The sequence below is a fragment of the Herpailurus yagouaroundi genome, unplaced genomic scaffold (genome assembly GCF_014898765.1).
Source record: "Herpailurus yagouaroundi ecotype Mexico unplaced genomic scaffold, PumYag 29, whole genome shotgun sequence".
In the NCBI taxonomy this organism is placed as follows: Eukaryota; Metazoa; Chordata; class Mammalia; order Carnivora; family Felidae; genus Herpailurus; species Herpailurus yagouaroundi.
The window spans coordinates 68702014-68716827 of NW_024412377.1; positions in this window are offsets into that span (position 1 = coordinate 68702014).

The window sequence follows — 14814 nt, forward strand, 5'->3', positions numbered from 1 at the left end:
AAGCATAAGCCAGATTCAAAGGGAGAGGAAATAGGATGTGTAACATACACATGTAGGATGCGGTGGCACTGGGGTCATCTTAGGAGACTAGCTCTTGCAGAGTAAACCATTAAAATTCCACTGGTGGTTAACTGAGATGGGATCATAGTGGAAGGAAAAGCACTGATGTGTTCAAGGTCTCAAATCTTCAACAAGTTTGAGAAAAGTCATAATTATAAGGACAATGGAATCAGACGGAATTTGTTGAGTACAACCAGGCACTGGAGAAGGAAAATAAAAGCCCATTGATGATTAATCATCAATTTAGGGCAAAGTGGGGAAGATAGGGAGTCTCCTTGGCAGCTTTTGAAGAGAATCTCTCCTCCTGCAATAGGACAACAGAAAGAAAGAGTTGTGAATCAGGTACAGGACTTAATTATAAATATAGCTGGCTGCAAACAAAGCTAAATTCTCAATCCTGGAAAGTCTGCTCTACCAAGGTCAGGCCCTTCATCATCATGAGTGTGACTCTGAGTGTTAGTATGGAACCATCTTGGTTGATGTACTGGAGAAACTTGAAATCTCAGATTTCCCTGAACCATCTGGACCTGTAGAAGTGGCCCACCCCTCCCTTAAAAAGGCTGTCACACCTCCCTTGCTTGGAGATGGTCCAGAGGTCTCTGTCTTGCAACAAAGTATGCATCCTACTCAGCATCTATCCTCTCACCATTCCCCCAGGTCTCCAGACCAATAACTAGGGTCAAGTCACTACATAACATATCAGGGATGTGTGGGGGCTGCTATACCAGGAAAGGGATGATGGTGTGAAGGAGCTATAGGACATAGCCAACATGGAGTGACATGTGTTTGGATCCTGATGTTTCTAAATCAAGGAAGTCAGAACATGAAATTGCATAAGGAAGAATTTAGGGGCACAAGAACTGCTCCCTTTGACACTGGGTTTAAGCCCCCTGGTAGAAATATGTGTGTTGAGCCACAAAGAAAATTCTCATTATTCAAACAGACAAATCATAGAGGGTAAATTTTCTTTCCAAATTGCAATAAATTAGAAACTGACAACAAAAAATAGCAAAAGGAGTCATACACTTGTAAATTTTTAAATGCCCTTCAGATGAAAGTAAAGTTGAAATTACAATTATAATTTATAATGAATAATGAATAAATGAATATGAATAATGAATTTATTATAATGAATAAAATGAAAGCACTAATTATAATAATCTGTGTAATGTGGTCAAAACAGTCAGTATTCAGAGAAGTATTCATAAATTTAAATGCACATATTAGTAAACAACAAAGATTGAAAATAAATGAGTTAAGATTATGTAACTGGTATGTTGAACTAGCAGTAATTGATAGGATGCAAACATATTACAAAGTTATTTATTTTTAATTATCCTCTTAAATCCATTCTACAGTCTTATTCATCCCCTCTCATTGGATAAAATATTGGGAAAACGTCATAGCTTTCCTAGTTAGACAGTAAAAAAAAAAAAAAAAAAGAATCCTCCAGTCACTTCGAGTAACAACTACAGTTTTATTTAAGGGATTCAACTGTCCATTTTAGTAAAATAGTCTACATTGGGATTTTATTTAACGCTTCACTTCTCTCTCCCCCAGCTCAGGTTCATTTCAGGATGCAATTCGGCAGGAGAGGGCAGGGTGTGTGTGGGAACTTCTGCCCTTGCTTTGTCAGCTCCTCCTCACTCAAACTCACACCATTAGCTGTGATATTAGGACGCTCCAGGGTTGGAGCTGGGCAGAGTCAGAGATGGGATAAGGGAGTAAAGGGGAATAAAAAGTCTGACTCGATGGGGAAGTGGTGTTGTGACATAGTGAGTGTGCTCTCTGGGCTTGATGATTTTTCAATGCTGACTTCATAGGGTATTTTTGTGGGTTTTGTAGAGATTTCTTCACTAGGAACATCAAATTGTAGCTCTGTTAATATAGGCAGAGCTCTGTTTCTGGCCTGGCCACTTAAGATTTTGCCCTCAGATTCAGTATCTAAGGTTACCTCCAGCCTCTTTTTGGTCCATTTATCCAAATGGCTCTATTTTTATGACTGACATCTGGTTTAGGAAAACATATATTTCTCTTTATCCATCAGTGGATAAAGGGACCTCCCTGCTCTTCCACAGGAAGATCGCTTTAGCCACATACTTTCTGCTTTTCATTTTCTGTAAGTTCAGACCAAAAACTGTTCCTTTGCCTCATCAAACACCAGGGGAAAAGGGGGGAAGGCAGGGATATAAAATTCTATAAGAGTATCTCTTAATCAGCAAAACTAAAAGGCAACTTATGGAATGGGAGAAGATATTTGCAAACGACATATCAGATAAAGGGTTAGTATCCAAACTATAAAGAACTTATCAAACTCGGGGAGCCTGAGTGGCTCAGTCAGTTAAGCGTCTGACTTCAGCTCAGGTCATGATCTCACACTCCGTGAGTTTGAGCCCTGCGTCTGCCTCTGTGCTGACAGATCAGAGCCTGCAGCCCGCTTCAGATTCTGTGTCTCCCCTTCTCTCTGCCCCTCCCCAGCTCATGCTCTGTCTCTCTATGTCTCAAAATTAAATAAAAACATTACAAAATTTTTAAAAAAAGAACTTATCAAACTCAACACCCAAAAAACAAATATTCCAGTGAAGAAATGAGCAAAAGACATGAATAGACACTTCTCCAAAGAAAACATCCAGATGGCCAACTAACACATCAAAAAATGCTCAACATTACTCATCATCAGGGAAATACAAATCAAAACCACAATGAGATACCACCTCACACCTGTCAGAATGGCTAACATTAACAACTCCGGCAACAACAGATGTTGGCGAGGATGTGGAGAAGGAGGATCTCTTTTGCACTGCTGGTGGGAATGCAAACTGGTGCAGCTACTCTGGAAAACAGTATGTTAATTCCTCAAAAAATTAAAAATAGAACTACCCTACAACCTAGCAATTGCACTACTAGGTATTTATCCAAGAGATACAGGTATGCTATTTCGAAGGGGCACATGTACACTACTAACAATAGCCAAAGTATGGAAAGAGCCCAAAGTCCATCAATGGATGAATGAAAAGAGGACGTGGTGTGCATGTATATGTGTATGTGTATATACATATACACATACACATACACATACACATACATATACATACACAATGGAGTATTACTCGGCAATCAAAAAGAATGAAATCTTGCCATTTGTAAACTACATGAATGGAACTAGAAGATATTATGCTAAGAGAAATTAATCAGTCAGAGAAAGACAAATATCATATGACTTCACTCATATGAGGACTTTAAGATACAAAACAGATGAACACAAGGGAAGGGAAGCAAAAATAATATAAAAACAGGGACGGGACAAAACATAAGAGACTTAAATATGGAGAACAAACAGAGGGTTACCAGAGGGGTTGCGGCGGGGGGGATGGGCTAAATGGGTAAGGGGCACTAAGGAATTTACTGATTCCATTGAATCATCTGAAGTCATTGTTGCACTATATGCTAACTAACTTGGATGTAAATTTTTTTTTTTAAAGAGGATCTCTTCAAGGCACTCTAATTTGTCCAGAGGTCAGGGCTAACATTGCCTCCACCCACTCATCCCACACACTAAATGTGGAGGGAAGTATGGTTGGAAAATGTCATCAAGTGATAACACTTCCTCACAATATCTTCTTTTCCTTGGCTCTCCAACCTCAATCTTTTTATCCTCTTAAGTTGAGTTTAGGGTCACAAAACTGCTTGTCAGCTAATTCTTTTGTCAGTTGTACACAGATAAACTATTTCTTCATTTAGAAATATAGGGCTCCTTGTCCTCTGCTATTCTGCTTTTAGCCTCTGGGTTTCAGATTAAACTGAGACAACAAATATCTGATTTACTCATCCTATCACACATATGACTTAAGAAACCAAGAAAGACTGACAAGAGACCAAAAAGGGGTGCCTGGGTGGCTCAGTTGATTAAGCATCCAACATTGGCTGAGGTCATAATCTCATTGTTCCCGAGTTCAAGTCCCACATCAGGCTCTGTGCTAAAAGCTCATAGCCTGGAGCCTGTTTGACAGGGATTCTGTGTCTCCCTCTCTCTCTCTGCCCCTCCCTCACTCACACTCTGTCTCTCATTCTCAAAAATAAATAAACATTAAAAAAATTAAAAAAAAATAAGCCAAAAAAGTTAAAGAATTAATAAATATAAAAGCAGAAATTGGCTAAATAACATGAAAACAGTAAGCATAATGAGTGAAATCAAGTTTGTTCTTGGGAAATCCCATTAAATTGAACATCTGGCAATTATATTGAAAAGAAAATTAGAAAAGACACAGATAAACAACATTGTAAGTGGCACAAGAACTGAAATTACATTAAACAAGGTATGAATTATAAGAAAGCATTATGGCTCTCCTTCGCCATAAATTTAGAAAACTAGGTGAAGCATATCACTTCATAGAAAAGTATATATTATTATAGTTAACTTAAAACAAAAAAATAGGAATAGAAGTATTAGTAGTGAAGAAATGAACAAGGCAATTAAAACTATTTTTAAAAGACTTTAGGCCCCGATAATTTAATAGAAGGACTCTATCAAACTTCAAAATATTTTCTACATTATAAGTAAACTGTTCTAGAGCAGAAAAAAATATGAAAACACTGGTAAATCATTCTTTGAGAATAGCAAAACTCTACCGTCAACAAAGAACAAATGTGTACAAAAAAGAGGAATGTAATCCAATCTTTTCTCATGAGCATGAAAATTAAAGAATACATCATAATCAAGTAGAATTATCTCTCTTTGATGCTGGCAAAAATCAGAGGAAAGTTGCTCCCCTTGGTTATAGATATATGTGTGTGTATGTGCGTACATCTGATAAATAAAGAGGCAGAAATTTCAGTACATTAAGAGATTCAGAAAACAGAGTATCACTCCACTGAACACTTATTCTATAACCAATACCATATTACACAAAACGTAGATATCATCGCACTTGTTTCAGTCTTGCCTATGAGATTCTGGTTTTTTGTTGTTTTGTGTTTTGTTTTGTTTTGTTTTGTTTTGTTTTGTTTTGTTTTGTTTTGATGTGCCTGACCCCTTTCCTTCACACTTTATGTGAGGAAGACAGATCTCTGTCTAACCTCTTGGTGCAGCTAATGACTGGTAGTAAACTGAACCAATTATTACTCCATTACCTTATTCACACTGGTTAAATGATCTCTCCCCTCTGTTCTTTAGTAGAAATGGGAGAGGAAAAATCTTGAAATGTATGCTTATAAAGAAAAGTCTAACAAGGGTTTCCCGAAACACCTGGTTAAATATTACAAAATAAATGCATATATCATTATTAGCAGACTAAAGAAAAAATCCATTGATTATATGCAGTGTTCTTTGATGATTTAAAAATTCAGCAAGTGGAAGCTAAAAGGAAATATCCTCAATTAATATTAAGGATGTTTATATGAAACCTACAGAAAACAGCAGAGTTCATGGCAAAATTGAGAAGCATTCTCACTCAAGACACAAGAAAAGGACAGCTCTCACAGCAATGCTGAGTGTAATGAAGACACAGGAGAAAGAAATGACCGTCAACAGGAAAAACAGAGATAAAGCTAGCACATTTCTTTTTATAGGCAAAATCCAGTGAAAAAATAGATCTCATTAAAAAACGTTAAATACTTGGAAAACAAAATCCAAAAGACTGTATCAGTATCAATCTATTTATCTGTCTAATTTCTTTCATATGAAAAAGAAGATTCCCTGGCAGAGAAAAAAAATTCTAAAAGATTATCAATGAGCAGGACTTCTAAATAGATAGAATACATGTGATTAGGCCTATTCTAACTAAAACTGGAGAGTTTGGGAATAGGGAAATAAAACTGAATAGGGTACACAAGCAGATTCACATATATGTAAGACTTTACAATTAGGTTGGCCTTTTAATCAGTGGGAAAAGATTGCATATTTACTAATTTGGAGGAAAGTAGCCATCATATGAAAAAAGTAAAGCAAGATACTATTTCTTCCTCAGATTATTTACTAAAACAAATTCCAGATGGTTTCAAGTACTAAACATTAAGCAAAAATATATATGTGTTAGAGGCAAATACAGAATATTTTAAAGCTTTGGGGTAGCAAAGCTCCTCTCAAGTATACCCCCAACCCAGAAACTATCAAGTATCGATGAAAGATTTCTCTCCCAAAAAACTTTAAAACTTCTGTGTAATTGGGAATAAAACATTAAAAAAAGATAAAATATATGTGGTAGAAATAAATTACTGTAACACATTTAGCAGACAAGGTATTAATAACTGGAATGTATAAAGACTGTTACAAATAATTTAGTAAAAGACAAACAACACTAAAATGAGTACAGGATGCCAGACAGCAATTCTCAAAAAGAGAAACAAAATGGCCAGCATACATAAAGGATAGTCATTCTCACTGGCTATCGTGTGTGTGTGTGTGTGTGTGTGTGTGTGTGTGTGTGTGTGTGTGAGTTTTCACTTATCAGATGGCACAAACTGTCATATGTGGGAAAGATACAGGGAAATGGACACATTAACATGCACTAGACTTTTTAAAGTCTTTTGGGAAGGCAATTCGGAAATATATACCTAACACTTAAGATCCTTTAGGCTAGCAATTCTACTTCTAGAAATTAACTTTCAAAAAACACTTTCTCAAGTGCCCACTGATATATTCAAGGCTATCCATAAATTTATTGTCTGTATTAGTGTAAAACACTGAGATGCCTGTCAATAGAAAAGATGTGAATGGAATACAGTGTATGGCACATAAAAAGAATGACTTATACACACATATGCCTATAAAACATACATGTATATATATGTGTATATATGTATATATACACATGTGTATACATATGCATACATGTATATAAGTTCAAATAGTAGGATATGATCCCCTTGTGTTAAAAATTATAAAGCAAATACATGAACATGAACACACACACACACACACACACACACACACACACACACAAATGCATGGGCAAGGACAGAAGGATGCCTGTATCAGACTCTTGAAAGTGGTACCAACTGGGAAAGGAAAGTAGGAAAAGCATACTAGAGGGGTTATTTCAGGGTTTGCTCTTAATACTTCTGAATTTTAAAAATCTTCTACCATGAGAATATATTCATGCATTGATAAAGTAATTAAAAAGACAAAACAATTAGAGCAGTGAAATAGCAGATGATTTTCATTTTTGGTCCCTGGCCACATCTGTTTATAATGAACAAGCTGACCCCAGTTTAGTCACTCCATTCATTTTGGCCATTTATTAGTTATGTTTTGAGACAGGGACAAATTTCTAATGGATGCAGAGGAAAAGCCGCAGCATATTTCTCAAAGCAAATTATTCACCACAACAATCATCTCAAAAGCCTTCACTTTAGATATACATTAACCTACCTTCCACACTTTCCCCCACTGGAATTTAGAATTTTCCTTCCTGAAACTTCTAGTTGCTAAGCAACATTTCCTTCTTCTTTGTGGGGCTGGGTTGGCATGTTAACTTTTCCTCAGCTTGATCTTTCTGTTCTTTCCCTCCAAGCATCACATGTGCACATGTGCGCGCGCGCGCGCACACACACACACACACACACACACACACACACACACAATCACACAGAGTTTTCTAGGGCTCTTCTCTGGTCACAGTGTTTCTTCCTTCACTTGTTCCATAAGAAATTAAAGTCTTAACTTTTTTTTATTGTTGAAAACTCATAACCAAAAGAATGAAGGATTCCCTTTCCCTCTTGTAAAAGGATAGCCATCTCAGAGATGGCTTTCCAAAAACTGAGAAAAGGATTGGCTTGGGAATTAGAGTTTGGGGATGGAGTTCTAGGTCTAACGTACTACTTTAGAAGAATGGTTTCAATGGTTAAGGCCTCTTATAATTTCATTTAGTAAATATTTATTGAGCTACTACCATACCTCCTATAATGTTAGGGATGTTGAGAATGCAAACAGTCACCACCCTCCAGAAGTTTACATTGAGAGGATGGTGCAATATTGATGCATGTCACTGACTCCAGCCTATTCAAACTGCTCCAGCTTGCAACAGTAGCTCCAGGTTAAATGACAGCTCTCAGGGAGGGAGGTTTGTAAAAGGGTATGTGAAAGCCTTATGCCCTACTTGGGTTCCAAAGGAGTGATGGGGTATAGGATGTTTCCCTACTTTGGCCAATAGAGCATGAAGACTGGGAGTAGAAAAGCCTCATGCAAGGATCTGAACCCTGGGATTCCTGGTGATATTCTGGCCTCTGGGGAGCTTTGATCCCTTTAAAGGAGCTACTGATCTCCTTGGTCCTGGAATAGCCATAAGGGATACACATGTGAGGAATGCTCATGTGGGTAGAATAGCATATTCTAGTGCTAATTCTCTTGCTAGTGATAAAGAGTTCCCAGATTTAAGTTCTGGCCCCACTGTTTCCTAGTTGTGAAAGCTTAGGCAAGTTTCTTGACTCTTCTTTCATAAAATGGAGATAACAGTGTGTAGATCAAAGAGTTGTTATAACAGGAATATTTAATTTCATAAATTGCTTAGAACAGGACCCAAAGCATAATATGGTCAAGAGAATGTTGACTTCCATCTTTTCATCCTGACACTAATTATGTAGCTGAGAGTGGAAAGAAAAGGTTCCCTTAGGAACAAGCCATGCTTGTCTATCATCAGCTCACATTGCCCCACCATTTGGCTGGTGATGCTGATGTCTCTAGTACCCAATGAGGTCAACCTGAGCCCTGATGGTAATAAAAACCAGCGCCCAAAGGGGCCCATCACCAGATGGGGGAAGAGCAAGCAGAGCTTGTGGCTCCCAGCAAAAAAGTAGCTCTCAGGGATGGACAGGCTACACATTTGATATCATCAATAACAAAAAAGGAAGAGAACTTAAGGACATTTGGTCACAGAATGAAAACATACTTTCTGTAAATGGAAAGCATAGTTTTTAATTTTTAAAAAATGCCACACATTAGATGAAAAAAAGAACAGAATGAGCAGTGCTGAGAATTGAATTATTGTCGCAAAAAATCAAAGTATAGAAATGTTTCAAAATGGAGCAAAAATCAATAAATATATAAATCCTGAAGAAAGATAAAAGTGATTTGGAGGACACATGAGAGTCCAAATGAGCAAATCATAGATGATCCAGGAGAGAAAGAAACAAGGGAAAAGAGGCAATAATTAGATACTAGGCTTGGCTTCAAGAAAGATTTGCATTCTGCAGGTTAAAAGTGCTCACTGAATTTGAACAGGATTGACTTATAAAAGATAACATCTATGTATATTATATTGAAATGTTTAAATAATGCTTATGTCAATGAAAGTAGAAGACAATATAAGCTTCTAGACAAAAAGTATCAGTTACAAAGGAAAAAAGAACAGACTGACATCAAATTTCTTGCCTATGATCTTGGCAAGTAGATAGCATTTAAATAACACTGACAGGCTAGTGAGAGGAAAAACCACAGACTAATAAGCGAGGACTCACAGAAGGTTTCACACACATCTCTTCTGAAAAGAATACTCAGAACAGAAATCTTAACATAAGCAAAGGGGAAGAAGAAAGAAAAGTGATGAGAAATGAACTTCGCAATGGGAAGTGACTTGAAATCATGAAGGGTTTTGAAATAAAGTGGTATACTCTGAAATAATACAAATAATAGTTGAGAGTTAAAACACAAAATAATTTCACCAAACCTTCTGATGTAGAGAATGAGGGGAAAGGGGGAGAAGTACAAGAATTCTTTTTTTTTTTTTAATTTATTTATTTTGAGAGACAGAGAGAGCAAGTGGAGGAGGGGCAGAGGGAGAGAGAAGATCGCACAAAGTCTTCACACTATCAGTGCGGAGCCTTACATGGGGCTCCATCTCATGACTGTGAGATCATGACCTGAGCCAAAATCAAGAGTTGGACGCTTAACTGACTGAGCCACCCAGGCGCCCTGATAAATATAAGAATTCTATCAAGTTCGGGAAGAGTTTGGAATCAGAGCATTCATCTAATCCATCTCATGTGAGGTGAGTAGCTGGGGATTAGATGTCTTTGGTCACGGTGACTGTCCCCATTTGGACTGCATTCGGCTACTCAAAACAAGTAGTCTGATCGGACAAGGGCCTGTGTTTCTCAGGTAAGAGAAGGTGGATACAGGCAGTCTGGCACAGTTCCACATTGCCAACAATGGCCTAAATGCCTGCATTCCCACTCAGTCCCCTTCCTTGTGGCTTTTGTCATCATGATCACAAGATGGTTGCTTCTTGTGAAGCAAGATATCTGCATTTTAGGCAGGATAAGAGAAAGAGCAAACGTCAAAAATACATGCCAGCTGAGTATACTTATTATCATTCTCCCTAAAGTCCCACCTAATAAATTCTGCTTGTATATCATTAGCTACAGAGAGGTTCCTGGCCACTCTTAGTCAAAAAAAAAGCACAGGAAATCAAGTTTGCCGCAACCCTTTCTCCCCAAAGAAATCTGCATTCTGATTAGTACAGATAAAAAGAAGATTATCAGGTAGGTAAGTAGTAATGTCCATAATAGAAAGTTAATATTTTGCTATTATTATCACAAACGCGATAGTACATTTGAAACATAAGTACATAGTTCAACTGAAACATAAAGTTGAATTTTCAACTAAATAAGAGGAAAAAGACAGGAAAGTGTAGTTTGGTCTTATCAAGAGAAACAAGTAAAAGTAAAGGAGAAAACAATAAAATTAAATAGTAAACATTAATATGGCAGGAAGTATGTAAGTTCTTATTTCAAATATGAAAGGGCCAAATTACTCCAACTATGTTTAAAAAACAAAACCCCAATGTAGAGGGCATTATACTAATTAAACATTCAGACAGAGAAAGATGCCATGTGATCTTACTTATATGTGAAATCTAAAACCACAGCAACCCCTACTGCCCCCAAATCCAAATTCATAAATACAGATAACAGATTGATGCTTGCCAGAGGCAGAGGCAGGGGCAGGCAAAAAGGTTGAAGGTGATCAAAAGGTACAAATTTCCTGGGCATGTAAGGTATAGCATGGTGACTACAGTAAATCATACTGTACCTATATCATGTATTTGGAAGTTGCTAAGAGAGTAGATTTTAAAAGTCATCACCACAAGAAAAAAAGTATATATATATGTAGTGCTCATTCAAACTGACCATGGACAATACAGGAGTTACAGGTATTGAAAATCCACATATAACTTTTAACTCCCCAAAAGTTTAACTACTAATAGCCTACTGTTGATTATAAGCCTTACCGATAACATAAACAGTTGATTAACACATTTTGTATGTTATCTGTTTTATACACTGTATTCTTACAATAAAGTAAGTTGGAGGAAAAATGTTATTAAGAAAATCACAAGGAAGAGAAAATACAGTACTGTAAAAAAATCTGTGTATAAGTGAACTTGTGCAGTTCAAACCTGCGTTGTTTAATGGCCAACTGTATATACAAATACTGAATCATTATGCTGTATACCTGAAACTAATATAATGTTATATGTTCTTATATCTCAAAAACGGAACTAAACAAAAAACAAAGCCCAAGGATATGCTATTTGTAGGAAATATACCTAAAGCAATAAATTGAAAATGACAGTAAAAAAAATAGAGAAATAATTACTAGGCAAATGTAAATACAAAGAGAGTGAAATATATACAAGGTACAATTTAAAAATACAATCATGGGGTGCCTGGGTGGCTCAGTCGGTTAAGTGTCCGACTTCAGCTCAGTGGTTCATGAGTTTGAGCCCCGCGTCCGGCTCTGTGCTGACAGCTCAGAGCCTGGAGCCTGCTTTGGACTCTGTGTCTACTTCTCTCTCTGCCCTTCCCCTGCTCGCACTCTGTCACCGTACCAAAAAATAAACATTTTTAAAAAATTTTTAAATAAAAATACAATCACTACTCAGCCAAGATGATGTAGTAGCTATACACTTGTATGCATCAAACAATACAGTAACTAGAAACACATACTGATAACTTATAACTATAAAACTGAAAAAATTATAGAGGAGGATTTTACTGTATCACTTTAAGAATTAGGCCAACCTAGTATAAAAGAAACTGATTTTCTAGTTTTGGGATTTTCCAGTATTGGGAATACTGGAATGGAACAGGCAAGCAGACAGGCAATTATAACACAGGAAAATAATTGCTATGATAGGAATGAATACAGGGTGTCCCTAACCCGGTTCCTTTTCTAGTCAATGCTACACATGCAAAGTAGGTTAAGTAGGGAGGGTTTCTGCCTTCTAGGAGTTCATGATTAGGCCACATAGTTCCATTCTGGGATATACTTTGAGGTCAGCTCCACTGTTTCTAAAGGTTTCCCTTGTTTAAAAGTAAAGATTAACAAGTATATCATCAAAGTAGCCTGTGATAAACACCTATGATTTTACAAAATAGAAAATTTTTTGCAAAAAAAGGTAGTTTCTTTTTTAGGTCACTGATAACTTCATTAAATGTTTTTTTTTTTTTCTTTTCTTTATCTTTAAAGTTTATTTTTGAGTGAGGACATGAACACTCATTTGCACAAGTGGGGGAAGGGCAGACAGAAAGACAGAGAGAGAATGTCAAGCAGGCTCGATAGGCTTGATCCAGAAACTGTGAGATCATGACCTAAGCCATGAATTGGATGCTTAACCAACTAAGCCACGCAGGCAACCCTCTTTCTTCTTCATTAAATATATATATATATATACACATATATATATATATATATATTTATATTTATATTTATATATTTATATTTATATTTATTTATTTTGAGAGAGAGCAAGAGCAGGGGAGGGGCAGAGAAAGAGAGAGAAAGAATCCCAAGCATGCTACGCACTGGTAGTGGAAAGCAAGAATCAGACGCTTAACTGACTGAGCCATCCAGGCACACCTTTCATTAAATTTTTTTTTTTTAACATTTAATGTTTATTTATTTTTGAGACAATGTGAGAGACAGAGTGCAAGCAGCGGAGGGGCAGACAGAGGGAGATAGAGAATCCGAAACAGGCTCCAGGCTCTGAGCTGTCAGCCCAGAGCCCAACGCGGGGCTCGAACTCACGAACCATGAGATCATGACCTGAGCCAAAGTTGGATGCTCAACCGACTGAGCCACTAAAGCACCCCTTTCATTAAATATTTTTAACGAAGGAAATGTCTGGGCAAAAATACTCACCTAATTAATCATTTTTCTCATTTATAAATGAGTGTATAAGAACAGGTGTTCATAGGTCCTTTAAAACAATCACAGTTCCAGGATGGGAGTGGGGACAAATTACATTTACTGATGTAATGATCTGCTTGACTAACAGAGGTTCTGAGAGACTCCCAAGGTTGTGACTTCATCACTTAGGTCATGCACTGCTCCTTTATCCTCTCAAGAAAGTTAATAATTTCTAATGTTCCTTTCCTCCTCCACATTTAACCACTTGAATTTTTTTTCTGTACTTATTCTGATATATTTACTGTTATAGTTCTGAAGTGATTCGGATATGTAATAGTTACTGGAGCATATTGAATTTTATAGAAAACAGACCTGTGAATTACATAATCCAGTTTTTTTCAATAGTTCCCTGGTAATATGCCAACACAGAAAGATGCTTATGAAATAGCTGCACAAAATTACTTAAAAAGCCTATGAGTACAGCAGTTAGATACAAACCTTAAAAAATATGTGTTGTGTCGGGGCGCCTGGGTGGCTCAGTCGGTTGAGCGTCCGACTTCAGCTCAGGTCACGATCTCGCGGTTCGCGAGTTCGAGCCCCGCGTCGGGCTATGGGCTGATGGCTCAGAGCCTGGAGCCTGCTTCCGATTCTGTGTCTCCCTCTCTCTCTGCCCCTCCCCCATTCATGCTGTGTCTCTCTCTGTCTCAAAAATAAATAAACGTTAAAAAAAAAAATTAAAAAAAAATATGTGTTGTGTCACATGAGGTTTTAATTTCACCTCTGAATTTCACTTTTTGCATTTATTCCTCCTGATGGCCTTACTTCCTGCAGTTCAGTGAATGCTGAACGTCAAAAATGATTTGGCCATCTTTCAAATCATTGCTGAAAGTTTTCAGTCTCTGAGTCTGACCCTGGCAAACTGATAATTAACATCTACAACAGTGATTTTCAGTGAAGGTTACACCAAAACCTAAGGAGAACTCTACAGATCTATGGGGCCACCTTGGGTCACTACAGTGACTAGGGACTACTACCTGCATCTAGTGGATAGGTAAGAGATGTTAGGGCCTCGGAAAGTAATGGTCACTCACAGTCAAGAGCTGCCTCACTTGAGCACAACTTTCCAATACCTCACCAGATGTTTATGCAACTGAAAGACCAATTTATAATTAGCTGAGCTTAAAATATTTGACATATAAACACATTTAAAATCTTTAAAAGATAATCACAAAGTATTTTCTCGTGGTTTTAATATTTTTCAAGAATGCAACTAGAATGTTGATCATCAGTTCAGGAAATCATTTTAGGGAAAGCAATGCTGTCTGTGGTTTTGAGTTGACAATACAATATACCACTACTGTCCTGTATTCTTATTCTTAGTTCACCTGCAAACATATAACAAAGGAGATCCAGACTCCTAATAGACTTAGAGAAGAATATTTTTAAATAAACAAAGACATATGATAAGTAAGAATCTTGCTAAATTTGTCAATAAAGGGTTTTTTAATTTTTCATATTAATACCTCCTATGTAAATTTTAATCGTAGCACAGGATAGATCTAGGTTATAAAATTGCGTATTAAAACTATTTCCTTGGGGATGCCTGCATGGTTCAGTTGGTTGAGCTT